This window comes from Crocodylus siamensis, chromosome 2 (assembly GCF_052110815.1).
Source record: "Crocodylus siamensis isolate JL-2025a chromosome 2, ASM5211081v1, whole genome shotgun sequence".
Taxonomy (NCBI): domain Eukaryota; kingdom Metazoa; phylum Chordata; order Crocodylia; family Crocodylidae; genus Crocodylus; species Crocodylus siamensis.
In genome coordinates, this window is record NC_143396.1 from 175,218,478 (window position 1) to 175,242,290 (window position 23,813).

A 23,813-nucleotide genomic window follows, 5' to 3' on the forward strand; every position below is an offset into this window, starting at 1 on the left:
TCCATCTTTGCCAGTGCTTTTTTTAACTGTGTCCTTTTGGTCTGGTGCTTGGCTTCTTTCATGCAGCACTTGGAGTTAAGCCAAGCTCTGTAGTAGTTTTTTGATGAGCTTGAAGGGCCCTGTTCAATTTAGCATCAGTGCTATACTGGTCTTTTCTTGGAAGGTCCTGAAGTGTCCATGTTAATCCTGTTGTACAAAGTACCTGTTTTGTTAGAAAAGGGTGCATTTTTTTTGCTCATTCTTATGCTGTTAAGATACCTGTGAATTTCTGTTCCTAAAACCATTTTTAAATTCCAACCAAAGATACTAATGCATAGCCTTAAAACAGGAAACTATGTTTTACTTTATTAAAATATTCCTCTGTTTAATCAGCTCTGTCAAGGCAGCTCCTCACAGACAGGATTAGTTAAAATAAACCAAAAAGCTGCCATGATGGAGGGTGAGAAGCTAACTTTATTTCCTTGGGGGTTTTACTGATCCCAAATTGGAACCCAAAATTTCACTCACCCCATACTAAGCCTGCACAGCTTTAGGAGCCTATTTTGAAAATATGAGCCTTGAATTTCTAAAAGGGTTTCACTGGTTGACAGCTTTTAATGCTGTATTAATTTAAAACTAGTTTAGAATGAATTAAGCAGCTTCATACCCCTTTTCCTTCAAAATTAGTGATAGCTTCTAGAATTCTAGTGGCATTGAGGATTAAAGGAACCCTAAAATATTGTGGACTTCTTTAAATGTTTTGCATGATGACAACGTGTGTTTCTGGAAGTAGCTGATGCCAGGGATTCAGTTAGTTTAAGGGCAGAGAGAAGGGTTTTACCACCGTATCTTGGTTGCCACTGTAGAATTTACCTGTACTGTTCAGCAGAAAGGTCTGTCTCGTAGGACAGAGAATTGTGTTACGAAAGTGGTTCCTTGCTTTTCAAAGTGGAAACTCCTTGCTTGCCTTTCATTCGGGTTTTGTAGGCTGTCCTATTTCATAAAGTGAACCCTAGGCTTTATCAGGAAAAGGCTGCTGTTGGTCATGAATGGTGGCTTCAGAGGACCTGTCTACAATGCCCATTCTTCCAGAACCTGTGTACAGCACCATCACAGGAACACCTATGCTCTGTAAATCCTTTGCACATCCAGTGGTGACACTGGGCTGAAATATCCTGGTTGCTGTGTTCAGAAGCCAGCATATCTAGTCAGAATGTAGCATTCAGGCCTAGTGTAAGCCTGGCTACTGATATTGGTTAAGTGATATACTGGCATAGTTAAAACAGCATGACCTCCCCCCCCACCCACAGACTTGGGCAGATGTAGTCATACACACAAAATGTTCAACAACCAACCCCTGTGCAGTTTTGGAAACATGCAGTTGATAACTGTGGTGTAACTATCTTATCTGCATGCTCGTGCAGTAATATAAGGGTAGAAAAACCGTTGTGTATTCTGCTGTAGTTTATATGGCAAGAGGAATAAGCTATATGGGTATAAGAAACATTTATACTGGTACAGTCTCACATATGGGCATGGTATTGTTATACTGTTTTAAAATTTTATGTAAATAAAAAAAAAATGCAACAATACCAAAAATCCTATCCCTAATACTACATATAAAATCAGGGTAATACTTTTGTGTCTTGAGAAGAAGCTACAAGAAGAATATCTGTTAGTGACTGGGGTAATGCTCAGAGCTCTGGCAAGGAGAAGGTTATGAATACCTAAATAGATGGACACAACAACTATGGAAAACAGAGTCAAATGAGAGCTACATATTCTTTATCAGAAAGACCTACATGAAGACCTTTAAGTGTATTGAGCCACCTACAGATCATAAGGCTGTAAAAGTTAAATTGCTGGCAGTAAGTTATGAGCCTGTACAGGTACAGTGGCTATGAGGTCAGTGGTTGTGATCTAGCATACGTAAGTAGTGCTATCTTGATATTGTATCTCAGTTCTGGGACCAGGAGTTTTGTGGGGGGACATGGGCAGGGGGAGTATATTCTTAGTGCATCAGTAAAATCCTTCTTCACTGGCTCGCTATTCCAGTTCCAGATAATATTTAATTGACAGTTTTAAAATCAAATTTGGAATGTCTTCACTGACCTTTGGTGGTGGCTTTCAAGGGCTCTTTTGGATAAGCATTATAGGCATGAATTTGGTTTTAGGCAATTTCAGCCTATATCATCCCAGAATATCTGCATACTCATTTCCCTCATCTTTTTCTCTAACTGCAAAGCAGGCTTCAGGTTTGTCCTTTGCCCAAATCAATTTATTAAACTACTCTTCTCATAGCTAATCCTCGCACGTATGTTTCGTGGGGGGTGGAAACATGAAGTTCCCTTGGGCAGTGTGAACATGAAATGCTGCACAGTAAGAATTAGGGATTAGCTTCAGTGTCCTTAGCCAAAATCTTCCCTACCTCCACTCCTTCTGTTCAGCATTTCATGAGCTGGTTGGCTATGTGTCTGTGATTGTGTATGTAGTTATAAAATGACAACCTATTAATGAAATGATTTTATGTACTGCATTATAGTGGTATGGCACTGAGATGGTGTATATCTGAGTAAAATTTTAGACTTCTAAAACTGATATATATTGATAAGCTAATCCCATGACACTGCATAGTGGGCTGTATTAGTAGGAGCATTGCTAGCAGATGGAGAAAAGTTATCCTTCCCCTCTGTTCAGCACTGGTGAGACCACAGTTGCAGTACTGTGTCCTGTCTTGGATCCTCCACTACAGAAAAGATGTAGACAAATTAGAGAGTCCAGTGGAGGGCACCAAAAATGTTTAGGTGCTGGGGCACATGACTTCTGAAGAGAGGCTGGGGAACTGGGTTTATTTAGTTTGGAGAAGAGAAACTTATGGGATGGGGGGGGATTTAATAGCAGCCTTCAAATACCTGAAGGTTGGTTACAAAGAGGATGGAGCTAAACAGGGTGGGCAAAATATGGCCCATGGGTCGGATCCGTTCCACCACAGGATTTTATCTGGCCTGCAGCAGGTCCCTTGACCCCACCCAGCCCAGACATGGGGGCCAGCCTGGGCTTTGGCACATGTGACCAGTTCTGCTGCCCCCAGGCACACAGTGGGACTGGGGCAGCATGGCAGCTGAGCTATGTTTCCCAGCTGCCCTTATGATGGTGGCTCCTTCTAGCTACAGCTGTTAGTGTCACTGCAACTGCCAGACCTGGCTCTAATGCCTGGGCACCCCAGCCCATCTGCCCCACACCCACTGCCATGGGTGCTGGACAGAGCAAATGGATGGGGTCTTCATGGAAACTGGTCTGGGACCCCTGTGGGCAGGGTGTGCTCAGCTGGGCACATGGAATGGGGCCATGGGCAAATGGTGAACAGTGTCTGGAGGTGGGATGGGCAGATGGGGCCAGGACCTGGATCATGGGGTGGTGACAGGACGGGACATGTGGGGAGTGGATCACAGCTCTGCCTCGGGCCCCTGGTTCCCCTGCCCATCCAGCTCCTGAATGCTGCTCCCCACTGCCTGCAACCCCAGCCTATGCACCTGGATGAGCCCATGTGGGTCCTGTCTGGTCTTCATGGAGACCCCACTCCGTCCAGAGCATTTAGGGAGTTTTGGTGAGCTGTTGCAAGGGTCAGGGGGGCTGATCTGGCCTGCAACAGCTCACCAAACCACCCTAAGTGGCCCTCCAGCCCCAGTAATTGTCCATCTTTGAGCTAGACTGTTCCCAGTGGTGGCAGATTACAAAACAAAGAGAAATGGCCTCAAGCTGCAGCAAGAGAAGTTTAGGATAGAAATGAGAAAAAACTTTCTCACTAGGTGGGTAGTAAAACACTGGAACAAGTTCCCCAGAGGTGGTGGGATCTCTATCCTTGGAGGTTTTTAAGATCCAGTGAGACAGCTTTGGCTGAGATGGTCCCAGTGACGTACCATGGGTCTCTGGTGCCTGTGGGGCAGTGCTTGCATTCCCTCCCACCTCGGTCCTTCTCGTAACAATACTTAGTCATATCATGAAATAACAACTCTGAAGGGCCTGGCCAGCGCTCCCCCCATCCCCAGGCTGGCACCCGAGAGCCACGGCTCCCCTCTCACCTTCCCCTCCTGCCCCTCCCCACTGGTCCTGCAGTGGATGGTCCTGCTTTGAGCAGGGAGTTGGACTAGATGGTCTCCTGAGGACCCTTCCAAACATCATTTTCTATGATTCTGTATAATTATCAGGTAATCTTAAAAAGCTATAATAGAGCTTGTGGCTCAGGGCTGTAAGTTGGATCATCTCCTTGTTCTTTTGGGAGATGTGACTATTGGAGGGGAGAGTCTTGTGGCTAATGGCAACTGAATGTTTTGTTACCCTTCAAAATCTCAAATTACCTCATTGAAAGTGCTGATTATTTTTCTGGCTTGTCTAAACAGCTAGTCCTTGCCTACAAACCATGAAGGGTTTTAAAAATAAGCAGTTGGCTGGACTTAGGAATATCTAATATTATCCAGGTTTTTGTCTAATGCAGATTAATTTGTAAGGCTCAGAACATTAAAGGGAATATCTAGGTTACAAAAAAACTGGTCCCTGTTGTCTTAATAACTTACCACAAACTATTGAAAGCAACAATTTTTCAAGTTCTTGTGGTTTCAAAGGTAAAGTTGAGCATAATAAAGAGAAAACAAAACTGCTTTGAAACATTGGATTTTAAAAAGAAAAATGCTTTAAAAATGGTCTAATCATTGTGGGCACAGCATCCTGCACAGAGTCTTTTTAAATTTAGGATGAATAATGATAAAACTAGGCATAGTGACCCATGCAGCACATATTTGTGGTTAGAAGCCTCTCCCCCATAAGAAATCTCTCTCCCAGTGGTGCCAGTAAAGTTAGTTTTCTTAGTATAGGGAAATAATACACTTTCATCAGGAACCTCATGGTATATGAAGTCCTGCAAGATGTACTTGTTCCCAAAATAATGCGGCCAACACAGATTTATGGATAGTGTAGTTGGTCCCACTATTAGTACAGCATTCCTTAACTTAACCAGTAGTTCCACGTTTCATTATTACCACTACTCTAAATGTCTTGAGTATATGTAAACTTTGTCTGTGCAGTGTCTCTGTCATGCTTTGTTCACTTAATTTAAAATTGATTGCTGCATATAAGTTTGTATATGAAAGAGGGGGCTCATTTTCCTCAACCTTTCAGGTCGTGGAACTAACTATCCTAGGGGGGCCATCCCATGAGGGGAGAGGCAGGAAACTGTCAGGGCTGTATCAGTGGGTGGGAAGCATCCCCAGGCTATTGTCCAGCTGTGGTTAAAAGAACAGATGACCACAAGTACCTGTCAGCACTCTACAAATGGCCAGTGCAGGAGAGATGTACACTTGCATTGTCTTTGCACAGTATCTTTGGATTTCCCGAGTGGCCTACCTAACTGCCTGGATCCACTAGGAGTGAAATGAAAAAAAATCCGGCTGTTATTAACAGATTAAAAAAGGGGTGGCCTGCCAGATATTCTAATGTACAGTTTAGTGCTCAGGTCCAAGGTGCAGTCTATTGGTAAGAGCAACATGAGCATTACAAAAAATTAAGAAAAAAGAGAAGTAGCAAAGGAAGCATCTGCTATGCAGATGAACTGCTATACAGTGAGGAGGAAAAAACAAAACTGAAGTGGTTATTAGGACAGAAGTCTACCTTTCTTTTGGTCACTTCTTTGTCTCACCCTGCACAGCAGTCAGAAGTGAGGGACAGGGTCCTTCAGCAACTCCAATCAAGGTTCAGACTGGGCACGTTTACACATTCATTAATGCACTTTTGGTAATGTGTATTAAATTTAGTACCTCCTTTGTGAGATGCTAGAACAAAGTGTGTTAGCCTATTTTAATATACATTAGCAAAGGTGCATGGTTTTTTTGTGATGCTTTAATGGAGATTAAAATAGGCACATTAAAGTGCACGTGTAGACATGCTTGCCGTAACTTAAACCCACACAGTAGATTCACAGTGGATTGTTGGGAGCTAGCTGCTGAATTGGCCTAATGCTGATGAATTGAAAGAACAAATATTACTGTGTTTTAGCCAAGGTCCCGTTCAGCTTAATTGGAATTTTCTGAAGTTGCTTATCATTTGAGGACTTAAGAGCTGGTTTTCCCACAGTGCAGCTTTCAGGGAAGTAATGGAAATTACAGCAGGGATGAAATTGTAATTTTTAGCAAAAGACCACTATGCAAGTGGAAAATAGAGAATGCACAGAGCATTGTGCATGGCCTGGCAGATGGGTTTACTTTGCTTTTGTAGCTATGAGTCACTAGTCTTGGAGCTATTGAGCTACGTGACCAGTTCAATAAACACTGGAGTTGGTTATTGGCTGCAGGTTACTGTTCTAGGTAAGCTGTATTAGGAAATCTGGTACGCTAAGAAGAATATGCCTGTGTAGTGAATGGTGCTGCAGAAGATGGTGAACAGGCAGGGAAAGAAATACTGTCATTTTGACAGAATTAATGACCATTGGCTTGGGGATTTGTAGCCCTGAAAGCAAGCAGTTGGGATTGCACTCCCTCCCTACAGCCAGGCAGTCATCCACTATGGAAAAAACCGTATGCTGGATATCCTTGTTTAAAAGAGGTATATTTGGTAATCCTGGGTAGTGGACTCTGGTAAACAGTAAAACAGCAGGAATAGGGCCATTTGCTCTGAATGTTTCCTTGTTACTTAAAGCCATGTTGGAATAGGGTAAGAGAAGAAATGAGGGGAAACATTGGTATTAAATGAGTGCCAAGTATAACGAGTAGGTGTGATCTGCCAATGTGGCGTGTTGCCAGCACATGGAGTCTAGTGTACAGCAGAGAGCACAGACGGCTTGCATTGACTTTGCTGTCAGTTCTCATTTTCACACAGCTCAGAGATCGTGAACAAACAAAACCTCATCGACAGGATGTCCTGATTTTAGCATTTTCAAATGGGGGGAGGGTTTATCTGCCCTGAAACACCACACATGTTGTATAGGCCCATGCAGCAGGACTGAGACATTTCTCTTTGAGGGTATTCCATTGGCATGGTGTGGCTTTTCCTCTGCTGTGTCCTTACTCTGGACCTTAGGAGGAACTGCATTGCATTTTGGCAGCACTTGAAATATCTTCTTGTGCCACATGGCCAGATGGGAAAGGTCTACTTCAGTATGCCATGAGGGAGAAAGGAAGAGACTTTTCAAAGCGTTTTTAAAAGGCAGTGCTGTTTCCTTTTTGGGTTTTATTTGAAAACCAGTAAAGTCAATTTACTGCCGGTGAAAGGCTGGATTGTTAGCCAGGTAGGTTATAACTCTCCATTAACCATGTGGTTGTGGTGTCTGACATCAGGGCAAGACCCCTCCATGACTTGTTGGTCATGTTTCTCCCTTATTTCTGGGGATGCTCAGGGAGTCAGCTTCATGCTTATTCAGTTCTTAGCTTTCTGTGGAGATAGGAATAGACAAGTGGAAAAGACCATGTGGGTTATTGAGTTCAGTCCCCTACAACTGTCATAAATTTGTCCAAAAAGCCAACAAAATCTCCTGCCCTTTCACACACACCAGAACCACAAAGCACCCCATAACAAGCAAACTTATGATATTTCTCCCACTCCCCCCTTCACATGTAAGGGCATACATGGGGGCTGGCAAGTTCTTCAGCATGCATGTGCAGCTGCTTAGTTTTATATGGCTGGGAAGTTGTATAACTCAGTATTTTCTTTGGGAGATCTCACCTTCTCTGTCCTCAGGCACTGAAGTGAGTAGTGTGTCTGGCTTGGCTGCTCGTACAGCCTGTGGTGATGACTGTTGTGGCTAACAAGACAGTAGAAAGCTAGCAGCCGAGTGAAATAGGAAGGTTAGACCAGGTGACCTAACCATGCTGCTGTTACCACCCTGAATGAGTCTGAAGGATGACATGGCAAAGCAGCTGCTTCTCAAAGGCTCAGAGAACAGACTGGTTTGTGTACACCATGGGCCAATCACAATCACCTCTCCCCAGGTGGAAGGGAAGGTGGGGTGGGAATGGGACAGAAGCCCATTCAACAGAGGTTTTCAAGCAAAACAGGTTTCAGTTCTGTTTGATTTCAATCTGCTGTGTGTATTTGTTTTGATCTGTTTATGTTCCTACATGTGAAAGGAACAGACGTTGTTTGTTCTCCATGCTATTTATCACTGTTGTGACTTTTCCTAGTTCCTGTGGCACTTCGTGGCTTGTGAGAGCTAAGAAGTGGGCCCTCAGACCTTGCTCTGAGCAGGCCCCTTTTGCTGAATCAAAGCTAGCCTACAGGGTCTGTCCCTCCCTCACCTTCTTTTCAGGGTGACAACTGAATAGAAGAAGCTTTTGAGGAATACAAGGATGACTGCCCACATTGATCCATCAAAAAACATGTTAAAATGACTTGGCCGGCTAGTTCACTGCCATGGGCGCTTCTTTCCGCTGCCTGAATTCCATCACGGACTCCTGCTTAGAGCTTACGAGCACAGTTATTGCCTTCAGTACCTGGAAAATAATGGCCGACATCCTAGGACAGTGCTGAGAGCTTACTTTCAAGAATCAGGCAGACTCTTGTTTTGGAAGCTACAATCTAAGTGTGACGATGGAAAGGAGAGAGGGGAGAAAAGCCAGAAATAGTAGATGTTGCAGTGACAGTTGATGAGCTTGCAGTTTTAAGGTAGAAGTCTGTAGGTACACTGCCCACAGATAGCAATGTTCTGGGACAAAAGCATATTTTCCCTTCCATAAATATACCTCCTGGTGAAAGAAGTGGAAGAGATCTCTATTTCTGGTTTGCACTGGGATGCTGCAGGAAACAATCAGTGAGAATCCCAGCAGATGATACAGAGGCGTTTTCTACTCTTCCCCGTGACTTAAAAACTCTAATTAACGGGATAATACAGTTGGTCTTTTTGCTGTCTTCTCAGCTTCTCATTGTGTGTCTGTATTTGTGTTTCAATTCCTCTGTTCTCCTCCCCCCCCTTCACTTGTCAGCATCCTTTATAGACTTGCATTTTTTGGCATGTGGTTACTGTGGGATAGTGATGGCAAAAGAATGGGTCCTGCAAGACCCTGTTTTAACCACCAATGTGAAGGAAGTCCTTATATATCAACTGTTTCCCCAGATTTCTAAGGTGATTGCCAGGGATCCTGGTTTTCTCTGTTTAAAAATTCCCATTCTCTTATTAAAAAAAAACCCAAATCCATGTTTTTTCACGATTAAAATGAAATGCTACTATGTATATAGGTATCAGTTGAACAGTGTTTTATTGATACATTTACCTTTTTAAAGCAATATGGAAGCCTACCAGTGCTTCAATCCTTATAATAAAATAAATTCTAAATACCTATATATTTTGGCATTTGATTTTGGGTTTTTTTATCATGGAAAATCAGAGATTCCCCCTGCTCCCTTCACTCACAGGATGCAGCTTCAGCTGTGGCTGTCCCCCCTGTTGGTTTGTGGAACTAAGTAGCCTTGATATGCCGTTGCCCCTTACTCCCAGGCCACAGCCGCTTACCCCCTGGCCCCGCTGGCACCCCTCACTCCTGCCCCCCCCAAACCCTGCTGGAGGAGGTCTCCAGCTGCCAGAGCTACAGGACCAGGGCAAGGGCCTGCAGCCCCTTGCCTCCTGCCCCTCAGCAGTGCCCAAGCCCTGGTTGCCATGCATGGGAGGCAGTGGCTGTTGCAGTCAGAGCAGAGCATGGAGTATAGTCCCTCCCTACTTCCCCTGCTGGTGTCAGGGCTGGAGTGCAGCTTGCGGAGGTGGGGAGGGAGGCAGGAAGAATATGGGGGGAGGGCACCAGGGTGGTGAACCCTGAGCCCAGCAGTAGGCATCCCGCATCTGCCCCTGCCCCATGCTGAAATCTGGGGGGGGCACTGCCCTGCATGACCCCCATCTGGAATGTGTGCAGTGGTGGGAAGCCAGCCTTCTGGATGAGCCACCCATGGCTTCATCCCACTCCCCCAGCCAGGCCCCACAGCTGCACATTCCTGACCCGGCATCAAGCCCTGGGCAGCACCCCCAGCCTCAGCTGCCAACCCTGACCCACTCCCTCCCTCACTGTGGGGGCCTCAACCTGCCTCCTCCACCCCTCCCCCTGTTGCATATGCCCCCTCTCCCCCCCACACAGTCTTATCTGCAGGCAGATGGGGGAGCTGTTCTTTACCATTGCCTGTCTGTATTGCTGGCTATGTGCACACATGGACATGGTGCCCCCTGCTTTTCACCCTCCCAGCCCCAAGCAACCCTGTATGGACTGGAACTCTGCCAGTCTGCAAGAGAAACCCCATGTTTTCCCATGTTTTTCTCCTTCAGAGGAGAAAATCTACGGTTTGCCATGGCAAATAGAAAACTTGGATCTCTGGTGATTGCCAGTCAGTGCAATACCTGGCATGGCAGGAATGTAAGATTGGAAGGGATCTTCCAGGCCACTGAGTCCAATCCCTTCTATTGACAGACAACTCGTTACTCAATATTCCTAAAAACTGTTAACTTCAAACAGTAGCATATCCAGGATGGCAAAAAGGGGGTTGCAGCAGTGGCAGAGAGCTCACTCTGCAACTGTCTGGGCCACAGAGTCCTGAGCTTTCAGTGGCAAGGGGAGAGTGTGACCATTGCACCACACATTCCTGCCCCCCGCATATGCCAAGAGGATTGTACAGGAGACATCATGCCACACATTGCATAGGAAAGGAGGAAAAACTTTCTCACTAGGAGGGTAGTAAAGCACTGAAACAGGTTACCCAGAGAGGTGGTGGGAGCTCCATCCTTGGAGGTTTTCAAGACCAAGTTAGGCAAAACCTTGGCTGGGATGATCTAGTTGGGGCTGGTCCTGCTTTCAGCAGGGGGTTGAACTAGTTTTCTGTGATTCTCAGTCCTTGCCATTGGGACCAAGGGAGGAAATATTTCTCCCTTGACCTCAGGTTTGGTGATTGGAGTCACTGAGTGAAAGAGCAAAGCTCTCCAGTCATGTACGTCAGAAATTTCTAAGAATCCATGCGACCAAGCCAAAATCCCCAACCTTAGCTGTAGCCAATGTTTAGTGCTTCAGAGGAGGGCAGTCTCCCCTTATGTCTGTTACCCAAACCCAACTGAGCAGTCATGATGGGGCAAGGGGTTCCGGGCCCCTACAGGAGGAGCAGCAGAAGCCCTGTAGCATGGGATTGCTAGGTACTTGGTACACTATGAAAGTGTTACCTGTGTACCCCACCACGTAGGTTGCAAATGTTTGAATCCACAGATCATGTGTGTTGGTGGTTGAACCAAGAGCTGCTAATCCTATCATACTATACCTTTCAGCAACTCAGTTTGGTCTTAATGATTTAGATTTTGGGTAGGTAGATGTCCCTTGCTCTCATGGGTCTATTTTTCCCCCTTTCTTCTGTTGGGTGCAGCTTTCGCAGCAAGGTCACTGACAAAGGTGTATCAGATACAGGATTGGTCTTAACCTGCAGAAGACTTAAAAATTAGACCATCTTCATTTAATGAAAGGCGAAACTTAAACATCTACTTCACACAACAGCACTTGTTAGTTTCATGGTAACACTTATTAAACATGTTCAGAGGCATTATGGTCTAGTAGATATGGCACTGGACCGGGAATGAGAGACAGTTCTGTTTCTGGCTCTGCTGCTGACTTGATTTTCTGCCTGTGGTTTGGAAGGTCACTTCTCTCACTGCAGGGAGGAACAAAACCTGCCACTTTTCCCTTCTTGTCCCAGTTTTATCCTGTTACTGCTATTGGGCATGGAAGCAGATTTTCAGCATTTGCCTCTTGGCCACATCTTGCACTCTTCATTTTTCTTTCAGCCTAAAATGAACTGAGGCTGCCTTAGTTGCAATGAAAATAAAATCTGAAGTTCACTCAGCAAAATACTTCCTTTTCTTGTTATCTGGTGTTAAAGTACATTGAATCTCTGCAGGAGTAAGGCCACATTCATTCTCAATTAGAAAAGAGAGCAGTTGGGTGCTATAATATAATGATTTAAAGAACTGGTTTCAGTTTACAGTTATTTCAGTAAAAATAAATAGCCACCCTCATTTCCTCATATTGCTTGTTTTGTCATCCACATAGATGCCAAACCCCTCTGCCACTTCCCTAACAGGAGTGTCCATGTATGGAATGAATCCAACTAAAAGCATCTAATCAATTGACAGAAGTAGGTCTAATCATAGCTCTCATCTCTGCAGGTTGGGGACATGAGGCAAAGCTACAGCAGTGTAGCAATAAATGCAAGACATTTCCTGAAGCAGCATAATCAGTTTTCTCTGTTGCTTCTTGAATCTGTTACATTCTCATGATGTTTAGTGTTCAGCGCCTACCCTGTTTTTCTCGGCAAGAACACTTTTCCAGGTTTGTCACTTCTTCCTTCCATGGACTGTAAGGAATTTTGCATAGGCTGACATAATTAAACTTCATGTGGGAGGTCATCCATCTAGTCAGAAAGAGTAGAACCTTCTTATTTCCGCTCCTCCATCAGATCTCAACCTTTCTGTGCAGCAAGCAAGGCTGAAATGGCTCCAAGGGCCTGGAACTGTTGGGCAAATATAACGAGGCTTCTAAATAATGTTTTCTTAGAAGTGGTCCATTTGAGTGAGAGCTCTTGGGAATCCTTTGATGCTCATCCCAACTTTCTTTACAATCACGGTTTCTTCAGGGTTTGCTCCCCCTCCTGGTTCTGTGATGCTTAATAAATCCTTATTTAAAATGCTTGGAGGTCCTTGGGTGACTAGTGCTGGATGGATTCCAGCAGTAATAATACTAGTGTTTTTTGTACAAAAGTAATTTTTTGCCTGATAAGTGATTGGAAGCTTAGGAGCTAGACCCACACATTGAATGCCACATAGTGGTAGAGCAGCATGCTAAAGCCAGGAGTACTATTGTCTGCTGTGACATTGTACAGTTATATTTGCTGTATTATATTTCTGCTTCCTGTAGTGCCTGTCAAAACATGGATTTACAAACAGATTATCTCATTAGCCTGGGCAGCCAGATCATGTGGCAGGGGTCCCAGCTTTTTGGGTAAGCTGTTGGGCAGCTTGCTTAGAGGGGAGGCAACTGCTACAATGTGTGTGTACACACTATAATGGGCAGGGATAGGGGGAAATTTGGCTTATTCATTCTTGTAAAGATTGCCAGGGGGAGAGCTTTGGGCCTCAGCTGTTTCCAGTTGCGATCCCATCCTTGAATGGTCAGCATCTCCTTACTGTTAAGACTCTGGAAATTCCCATTTCTGCCTCCAAAATAAATTTCTGCCTCCAAAGTAGCAAAATATTTTTAAAAAAGCAGCCAAGGTCAGTTGAGCTGATTTCAGCCACAGTGACATTTGCTGCCATTCCTTCCTTGCAGAATAGTAAAAAATTAAACAGAACAACTCACCCCTCTTTCATGAGACTACAATAGTGTTAAGAGGTACCAGATGCTACAACCCCATTTCCTTTTAGACTGTTTACAGTAGTAGCAGGGAAAACTTGTCGATATGCATCTACTCTTATCTGAAGGGGGCTGGTCCCCTTTGGGCAAAAGAGGGTAATTCAGCCTACAGTACTTGCCTTTCTAGTGAGACTGTCATGCAGAACACTGGCTGTGGTTTGTTTTGCCCCTACAGCACAGCATCAGCATCAGCATCACCATCTCAGCCACTTGAAGTCTCAGAACAGCAGAGACTTTCTATGCCTGAAAAAGGATGATTGTGCCTGAAAGCTTGCTAAGAACTTTTTTCCAAGTACTCAGTTGCTCTAATAAAAGATATTGCATCTACCCAAAGAGCCTTGCCTGACTGAATATCAGTGTGATTCTGTGAAATGAAAGTAGTGTAGTTCCAAAGTGTGAAGTACTGTTAACTTCATGGACTGTAAGCATTGAATCATTAATGACTGATGGCCTTTAGAAACACACTTAGTCCCAACTTTTTCTGAAGGCTCACATTATTGTTGTTGAGGCTATGTCTGCCCTTCCATTTGAAAAGGACTGCAGTTGCAGTTTAATTTATAAAAGAGACCTTCCATAAATAAGTTATTGCTTATTTAGTTTGACAGCCTGGCATAGCTCTGAGGAATAGGATGATCATTTTCTTCAACTTTTTTTTTTTAAATCTCAGAATGAAAGCCCCCCTCTCTTCCTGCATTAAAATAATCCTCTCTAGGGTGATGGATGTTGAGAAAAACCAGGAAACTCCAAGTTCAGTGACCTCATCTCATCCTTAATTCACCCTGTTTGGCTTTTCTTTTCTTTATTTTTTTCCCACAACAGCCTGACTAGAGAAAGATGACTTTGACTTGTGTGTCAGCCTTACCGTAACGTATCTTGTTTAAAATGGAAAAATAAAATCCCAGAGCTGCTGCCTGGTGAGTAAAAGGAACTTGAATGCCAAGCTCTTATCAGTTCCGTCTGTACTGCATTTAACTTTTATGGTCTTAGATGTTGGACAGAGTAATGACATAATGGAAATCCTTCTCTTCTACTGTTACCAAGAGCCCACGGGTTCCCACAAGAAATTAAAGAGAGATTCTTGACTTGCAAGTCAGTAAGCAGTTTTGCTTGTGGACATTGGACCACAAGGGCACAGATTTGGGTTTTTTTTAAAGTTAATCATCATGCACTTTGAAATGGAATGTATTCATGCAGCAGTCTTTTCAGTATATGGATTGTCTAATGGTTCGGTTTTTCTGAAAAGTACTATCTTTTAGCAGTTTGAGTATGGGCCAGGAATCAATAGTTCTGAATCTCTTTTCATCTTCAATTCCCTGTTGGACCTTGAGTAAGTCAGCTGACCTTTTTATGCCTCAGTTTCCCTGCTTGTAAACTGAGGTAATACAGTACCTATCAAAGTTCTTGTTTACTTGAAAACTTGCTTGTCTTGTCTCTATACAAGTGTCTGGAATTAACTGCAGTATGAGAAATAGCATATGAAGTCTAGCTAAAACCTATTGCTAATCCCTCTTAACCTGCATCACCATCAGCCTTGTTTAAACAGACATGCATGCACATAGCTTTTTCTACTAATTTCATATGTTGCAACTTTGCGGAGATGAACTTCTAAATTGCTTTGTTGAAGGATCTATGGTATAACCAGGGGATTGGAGATTTGGCAGCCAGAGGAAATGGTGATTATGGCAGCAACTGTATATCCTCTGCAAGTGGCCCTACGTGTGTGTGTAGGTGATGACGTACTAGTGAGAAGACACTAGTCTTATCTGTAAAAGTGCCTGGTGTTGATGTAGTGGGTTTTCAGATAATTAGTTCAAACAGTTTTTAATAATTCACAGTTCTCTATTTCCTGGGCCTACTGCCTCATAGGAAACCTCTTACTCACAAGTCTGTACTCTGTAACAGAGCCTAGTCCATATAGGTTGCACTCACAGTCCTTAGAGGGTTAACTCACAGACCCTGAGAAGGTGCTGCTTTCTTCCCACACCGCAGTCCTCCTCTTCCTGAGGGTGAGTTCCCTGTTGTGGTGCTGCTTCTTCCAACCTTGCAGCCCTGGGTCTTTTCCCAGACCCCAGAAGTCCCTGGACTGGTGTTGCAGCCACTGGCCAAGCAACCCTCTAACTCTGTCCATCTCTCCTTCATACTCTGTTTTTCTCACTCTTTCACTGAGTTTTTAGCTCTCAGTTTCTATTCTTTGGCTCATTTCTCCAGGGGTCTAATTCTCCCTCTTTTTGTGGGTCTAGCTGTCTCTGCCTAGGACACTCTGTCTTAGCTCTGGTGCCTGGGAGCATTTAGCTCCCTGTGGCCATCCAGTTATTCATGCCAGCTGGCCCAGTCCTCCTAGGAAGCCTGCAATCAGTGCCTACTGCCTGCAGTTGGGTTGTAGCCCTTACAAGCCTGCAGGGTTCTACAGCCGAATACGTGCAGTTTGCTGCAGTCCTTTGTCAATCAGCCTGCTACATCGGATGCTTCAGAGAAAGGTGCTTTTCATGTAACTAACTGACTTTGTGTTTTATGCAGAAGGCAGGATAGGGTGACATCCTAGGGTGCCTATATGTGTGCAGTGAGGCTGCTCCGACGCAGTGTAATTACAGTGAGATTAATTGAGTCTGCTGGAGTGTGGTAATTACTGTGCTCCAGTAGACTTCAGTATCATGTATATCAGCATACCTATGCTGAAAAATGGCAGTGGGGGTGCTTTAACAAAGCTTGTTCAACAGTTTTTCAGCGTGGAGACACTAATGCACATGATGCTGTGGGTGCTTTAATTAGAGCGGCTCTCAGAACTGCTCTAATTAAAGCCCTTCCGTCTCCCCCTCCCTCCCCCCCCCCCACTCCCTGAGCATGTGTATAAATGTTCCTAGAGATCAACTCATTCTCTAAGGTACCACCTTGCTCTGCCTTCTGCCTGATTTCAGGCTAACACAGATAACTACTTCTCCCTCCTTGTGTTTTATACTGTCTTTGTGACTGTGGTTCTTGTTGGTCCATTTTGCACCAATATGACTACATTGATACAAACAGCTTGTATACTGGTGCAAAAAAGTGGCTTATTAGCACATTATGCTTTTACTGGTACAATACTCTTGTAGCTACCACTAGTTGCAGGGAGGGGGGAATTATTGTAAGATAAAATGTGTTTGTTTCACACTTCTTTCAGTTTTCTTTGCAATCAGCAGGACTAAAAAATTTATTTGATTTTTAAAAGCTGAGATTCTGAAGCGTGGTTCTCCAACAACTCAGGCTTCTCTGGTGGCACTTAGAAAATGTCATACAAGAGGGATGCCTCAAGGATCAGTTAATGCATATATGTTGAATGTTTGTTCCTGTGTGCTCTTGGTTCCTTACTTTGAAGTTTTAATTAATGCTGACCTGCCAACTTTGATCTCTCTTTATTGGGAGAGGAAAAAAAACCTGAGTACCTCAACCTAGATGATATCCTTGTTGAGGTTTCTCCACTGCATTTTCTTTCAATCGGTGGTGGTGTAACAGTGATGTTATAGTTGTGATGGTCCAGAAATGATGCGAGAGGCAAGGATTGCTTAGGGTGATATCTTTTATTGGATCAGCTGTGTAGTTGGGATAAACTACATAGTTGGTCCAGTAAAAGATATCACCCTAAGATATCCTTGTTTCTTTCAATAAATGACATTTTTAGTGGGAGGAAGTTTCTTCTTCCCATCTGGTTTCTACACATACACATCTAAGTGTTTGCAATCAAAATGAAAGGATGCACAGGTGCAGGAGACAGTAGTCCTAAATCCTGCTGTGCACAAGTGATGCCAAAAATCTTGGCAACTTTAAATATAAAAACCTTAAACCTCTACTTTGACTTCAGAGTCATCTGAAAAACTTGGTTGTATTCTCTTACTCATCACTGTGCCTAATCAACTTGGAATTAAAATGATTTGTTACAAAAGCCCTGCCAGTTTTTGAAGCATTTCAAAAGAATTAAAACGCTGCAGAAACTTTGTGAATTCAGTGCTGCAATTTGTACACACAACTCCAACTTTAAAACAACTTGGAGGCTCTTCCAAACAGTTCCAGGATCCCAGCCAGAGCAGCTTTCTTGCATCCCCTACAATTGTTTGCATTATTCAAAGGGCAAATATACCATGATTCCTCAGCAAGGGAGTAGGTTTTGTTCTCACCTGATCCGTACCATTGACCATTGCCATCCTTTGTTTAGCTGTGGCCAAGCACTTCCATGCAAGATGCCTAGTTGCAGCTCTTACAGCTGATGTGAGGTTCAAATGGGTGATTCACCCCCTCCCCCGCATTGCTGATTCTGTTAGGTCTTTGAAGGGTTTCTTTTTAGCATCTTCCAAGAGCCTGTTGAGAGGAAAGGGAACAGTTTCTTTCAAGTGCATTTGAATCCAGTGTCCTAGTTACTGTGGCTTTTTTTTTCAATGGACTGCTTCAGAGGTTGGCACAAAAGCGTCTTGAGTACTCACAGTTCAAGGAAAGTGAAGGAACATAAATTATGTTGGTGCTGTGTCAGTGGAGCCAAGTGGAGGTTGTCTTATAGAAAAACAAACTATTTGTGCTATATCTGAGGAGGAGGAAGAGGAGAGACCTATTTCAGATCTTCCGAAAACTAACTTATGGCCCAAAACTAACTTATGACCTCACAGCCTTTAAAGTCCCTCCCATGGTTTATTGGCTACTGCTGGCTAAAAAGGCTGTTGAAAAAGACAATATTACGTATCATTCAAAGGTCTCTTCTGGGGTAGCTAGGGTTAGTTTCTTTCTCTGCTCTGTAGGGCTAGCTGGTTTACATGAAATAGCATAATTGGCAGAGGACCTACGCTGCTGGTATGTGAATTGGGAAGCTTTTTAAGGCTCCAAGTAAAATGTAATTTGCAGACTGATTCAGATTAAGCAGAGCTGACTGTATAAAAGCACTTAAATTAAGTTAGGCCATGTCAAGCACAGGCAGTGATAAATCAAATAAATTCTTTCTCTATAACAACAATGTACTAGTGTTTCAAGTGAGCAATCTGCATTCGGCAACTGCTGTAATCTCTTTATTGGCAGTCTACCATACACATGCACAGCCCGGTAATTAATTATAGGAATATGCTATTTCCGGGATCAGAGCTGCAATCTTTGGATGCCAGCATTGAGGGGTCTGCCATCGTGCCAAGAACAAGCTGCTTCATTAACCTAGCACTGTGGTCCCATGGAGGATTGCTGAAGGTAATAGCTCATTAATTCTGTCCACGGCAGGACATTTCTCCTCTTCTTTTATTTCATCAGATGATAGGTCATTTGTTTAACCACCTCCTGTGTGTCATGTTCTTTTGCCCCTTTCCTTCACTTTCCATAGCCAAGATGATGAACTTCCTATCACATTTAAGGAGTTGGAGAGCTTAGTTATAAATGGCTTACTCCCCTATATACTGTGCATGTTTTCCTGCCACCCTCTTGTCTGTTTAAAAAAAACAACAAACAAGTTTCAAGTTCTCTCTGAATAATACGTTACTTGCAGAACCTTTGAAATGGGCAGCTTTCTTGTATAATGTTGTTCGTAAGGCACTATAGTATAGAATGAGTGCCTATAAACAGCTAGGAAATGAAGATTTTTCCTGTTACTGACACCTAATGATGCCAGCAGGTCTTCCAGAAAATTAACAGCAACTACTGTTTGGCTAGGGGCAGACATTTAAAAAGCCTGAGCCTGAATTGATTCAGTCTTTGCATGTTAGTTTAACCTGGCAAGGCTAAATCTGTTTGTAACTCAGGCAGACATCCCAGAAATTCAGGCTAGAAGGTCGGGGGCTCTGGAGCAGCCCTCCCTTTGATTCCACAGGGCTGAGCTAAGGGGGGCATGGTCAGGCCCTGGCAGGACACTGATTATTCCCCTCCCTCCTGGTCTGGCAGGGAATATTTATCACCCTTAACTGAGTATTTATCAACTCATTAAGAAAACAAAGCCTCTCTCCATTAACGAATGGAGCTCTTCTTAAACAGCTGTTCCAAGGAAGGACATTAAGCTACCTGTTGTTTGGCTCCAAAAAGCCTGTCTGCCTGTCGTCTCCCATAGCATGGCAGGGACTGTAGCCAGCGTGTGGTCTGCTAGCTAATGCTGTGGTGTCTACGTAAGGTGGGGGGAAGAATAATCCCTGCTTAGCAGGGAGAAGCCAGGCAGATACTGCTGTGTCTGCAAGTCTGTGCTGAGCTGCAGCCTAGGAGCAGAGGGGAGGGACCAGCCCTGCTGTGGAGCAGAGAGCCCTGCCCAGCCCAGAGAGCATGCCGGGGGAGTCTGGTTTATCTTAAACCAGGAAGGGGTCTGGGACAGACATTGCATAAACTGGTTTGAGCTAAATCAGTTAAGTCTGATACTACATTCAACCAAGTCTATCTCAAACCGTTGTCAGCCATTTTCAAACCGGTTTATGTGCACTGAACATCTATTCTGTTACAAGTTTAAATCAGTTTCTGATCATTTAAACGAGTTTATGTGTAATGTCTGTCCCTAGCCTTTGAGACTAAACATATAAGCCAGAGGTGAACATGGAAGGGAGAGAAAGGAGGAGAATGGAGTGGGGTGGGAAGATTCTGGGACAGCAACCTTGTACTACAAAGTAGCCAACACTCTTTAGAAATGGACATCCTTACCTTGCTTTGCTGTGTTACTACTTCATCTTTGGTTTCTGGACCCTCTCTTTTTAAAAGCTTTGGGAGGAGTTAATGATAAAATTCCCATGGATTTCATTGAAGGCAGGTTTTCATCCTCTGGCTTACTTAGACATCTGATAGAATTCCATGCTTGGAGCCGTAACTGTTTTTTGTGACTGGGTAGGGTCCCCCTTACCTCTCCTGCCACCTATTTCTCATTTGGCGTTTTCCCGTGTACCTGTCTGGTCTTGTATAGGCGCTCTCTAGTGGCCTTAGAGCACACACCTGGTTCTGGCTATGGGGTATGTCCCCGGGACCTGTGTGTTGGGTCACGTTCAACCCCGAGGGTCCTCTTTTCCTCCATGGTGGGGCTCCTCACAGATTCTCACAGACCAGGTGTTGCCCTTTGTGGGTGTTCTTGGGGCTCTACCTCCCCTATACCCCAGCCATGCATCAGCCCTCAGGATGATGGGTTACCAGCCTGTCGTCATCTCCCCATCTTCGAGGGGGTGTTCTCGTCTACCCCTTTCTCTCCTTGCCTGTTCCTTGATGACTTTTCACCCTAGATGACAACAAGGCATGGGGCTGTCCTCATCTCTGTGTCCGTTTTCCCTCTGAGGCTTCTGCTGTGCTGTGTCAGTCTTCCCTCTTGACCAGGGCGTCACTTGGAGGTTCCTCCCCGGTCCAGGCTCCATGCACCCTCCAAAATAAAGTCCAAAAAGGAAGAAAAGAATAATCAGTGTATGGGCCTCTGCCCACCCCACTCATGGGTCTGGTGTCTGTGGTCCTCGAGATCCCCCAGCGCCATCCTTTGTTGGCCCAGCTGCCCTGCTGAGCTGGGTGTGAGATTCTTCTAAGTTGGTCAAGATCCCTCCTGCGGGTCTCCGGCTGGCTCCTTTTGGAGCTGCCAGCCCTGCTGAGTTGCAACCTGGAGAGCAGCTTCGTCTTCTGCCTCTGTTGCTCCTCCCTCTTCCATTTCCCTGCCACCAGCTTTTAAATCTGCCGGGCGGCGGTTTTTGCTGACCTCATCCGCTGGCACTGTTCCCAGCCAGCAATAAAAGTGACTGATGAATCGTGCTGGTGGCCCTTCTTGGCGCAGCTCTGCTTTTCCTGAGGGTGATAAGTACGCTCTCTTTTCAAGGCTTTCTATTTCTTTCTCTGGGCTGGTCAACCCAGCCATGGGTCCTGCCGTGGGAGGCTGCTCCAGTGCCTCTGCTTTTGTCTCCCTGGGACATCCTACAAATAATTCCATTGCCCATCTTTGCTACTGCTCACTTCTGTTGCCCAGCAGCAGCTTGCTGTTGACTTCCATTGCAGCTTCTAGGGCTCTAAACAGGAGCAGTTGAAACTAGCACTACCTTTGGCCAACTTCAGTCTTCAGTTGTAGAGCTGGTGGATCAGTCTCTACAGGCTTCGGAAAGCCAGTTGTTTTCACTGTACTGCTAAAGACTCACTTTGCCTGCAAATGCAAATTGCTAAGGCCAGGAACTCTCCTTTTATTTATTTCCTTTTTTCCCCCAAAGCAAAAGCTTATGTACTTCCAAAATTGGCTGAACCTTCCACATTTAACAAGAAATGTATTGACTTTGGCAGCTTTCTCAGCCTTGGGCATGTGTATCAACTTTTCTTCTTTAACCTCAAGTGTGTGGAGCATTTAACGTTGTCATAGTTCTTAGAGTAACCCTGCAATTTTAAGGCATGTAGCACTGTTTTATATGGCAATGTTGTCTGGTCTCTTAGCAAACCAGAAGTCTAGTATTGGTTACTGAGGAAGATTGTTCATTCTGCTTTGTTCTGGAAGTATACGGAGAAGCTGAGCAATTATAGGTTTCATTTGGTTTCTGAGGAGAAAGTTGGCAAAATCAAGGCTTTGATTACCCCAGAAAAGAAGAGGAGATGGTTGGTTGGTTGCATAGTACCACTACCACCTGGGGTAACTTTGTGATGGTCCTGTATATAGTGCATGTGGCTGCAACTTCGCTTGTTGGATTTTGTTTAAATCATAGGTTAAGTTAAGGGATAGGTAACCTGTGACCCCTGGGCTCGATCCAGCCTGCACAGTGATTTTGTCTGGCCCACAAAACTGGAACACCAGTATTATTGGCAGTAGATCAGCAGTGTAGCAGAGGAAGGCAAAGGGGAGGGAACTGGCGACAGCCAGGCCAGACCACATTCAGATCTAGCTCTGTTAATTTAGCAGCTGCTCCTCAAAGGTTCCCATCTTCTGCTTTTAAGCCATTCAAAATGGACATCTTGGACTTTCCACATTGTGCTCTCTCGCTTGTTCACTTCCTCTCTTCAGGATCAAATTTGACAGTCTTGGCTGAATTGGGTTTTCCCCCCAGTCTCCTTGCAGCAGTAATGGGGCAGGAGGTGGGAGGAGTCAAGCAGCTTGCCCTTTGCCTCCCCCTCACCTTGCTGTCTGCCACCTTGTCTCCTCCCTATGCCTACCTCCTGCCCCCCCCTGCTACTTGCACCTCCTGGCACCTGCCCCCTACCACCTCTGTTCCCCCACTGGGGCCAGAGTTGGAGCTGCAGAAGCCACCTGCACCCTCTTCCCTGCCACCACATTGTACTCAAATCCAAGATGAGGGGCATTTCCTCCCATGTTAAATGCGGAGGGGGGGAGCCAGGTCTCAGATTTGAGTAAAATTTGTGTGTGTGTGTGTATGTGTGTGTAAATAAAGCTTTTGACATGCACACACAATATCACAAACTTTTGTGAGCTAAAGCTCACTTCATCAGATATAGGGATTTGAACTCAGAGGAGGGACCTCAACTCAGAAGATTCAGGAAAGTACATTTCAGGGCTCAGTGATCTGGAGCAATCTTTAGAGGAAGAGAGAGGTTCCCGTCTTAACATTGGTGTGGGAAATTCTGCCTGTCATCTCAGAGGGGTTAAAAGTAGCAGCTGTGAGATGTCTCACTTGAGATTACACGGCGAGAAATTGTCCATCGCATGAAGCATTAGGAATTTCAGCATACGCCAGCCACGTGCTAGTTTAGAAGATGTTTTATGGACTTGGGAGAGAGTTTTTCTCTTTCTCTGAGGTTCATTTGGAACTGTTCAGGGAAAAGAGAGAAGAAGACTGTACACAAAAGAAGGCCCATGCTGCACGGTGTCTTTGGAAACCTCACAGGGGGCATCTCTTTGGATTAGTGTGTTGAACAGATGTTACAGACTTCTGTGCCAAAACACATGTGCTACATCAACCAAGTTTTTTAAACTTTCTTTTGGTTTGAACATTTTTGCTAGGTTTACTTTGGTTCAGAAACCTTATGCTTTTGGCAAGTTGCCAAGCGGTTTACTCTGTTGTGTGGTATTAGTTAAAATGTACCTTCTGCAAACTACCTTGAAAGTTTTAGACCTCTATATCCATTAATTTAGACTGCAGAGTGGCTTTGGGTGACAGGGCTTGTATATACTATCAAAATTTATGCAATGGCTTGCAGTAGTGATTCTGAGCTAGGGTGCTGCAGCACCCTGGGGTGTCACCAGATTCTTTGAAGGGCATTGAGGTATGAGGAATAAGCAGATAAGCCAGGCTCAGGCTTGTTCCTGCCTGGATGATCCCGTACCCTTAACTGCCCATCCCCTGTGTAAGGGGTCAGCACTGTAATTTATACAGTGCTTCACAATTATTTTTTTGTGAACTCAGTGGCACCTAGTTTCAAAGTTATGGAGGGGTGCTTCAAGTCCAGTGAGGGGTGCCTCAAGTCCAAAATGATTGAGAATCACTGGCTTGCAGTAATACAGGCTGGTCCTCAACTGTTGCAACTGGTAAGCAAATCCTGAGGCTATTCCCT

At 44.6% G+C, this 23,813-nt stretch overlaps 1 protein-coding gene across 4 annotated transcripts in view; it reads left to right on the forward strand.

Moving 5' to 3' along the window:
* Nucleotides 1–23,813, forward strand: part of LOC149871364 (uncharacterized) — a 164,666-nt gene that overhangs the window by 38,383 nt on the left and 102,470 nt on the right. The window lies entirely within an intron of this gene.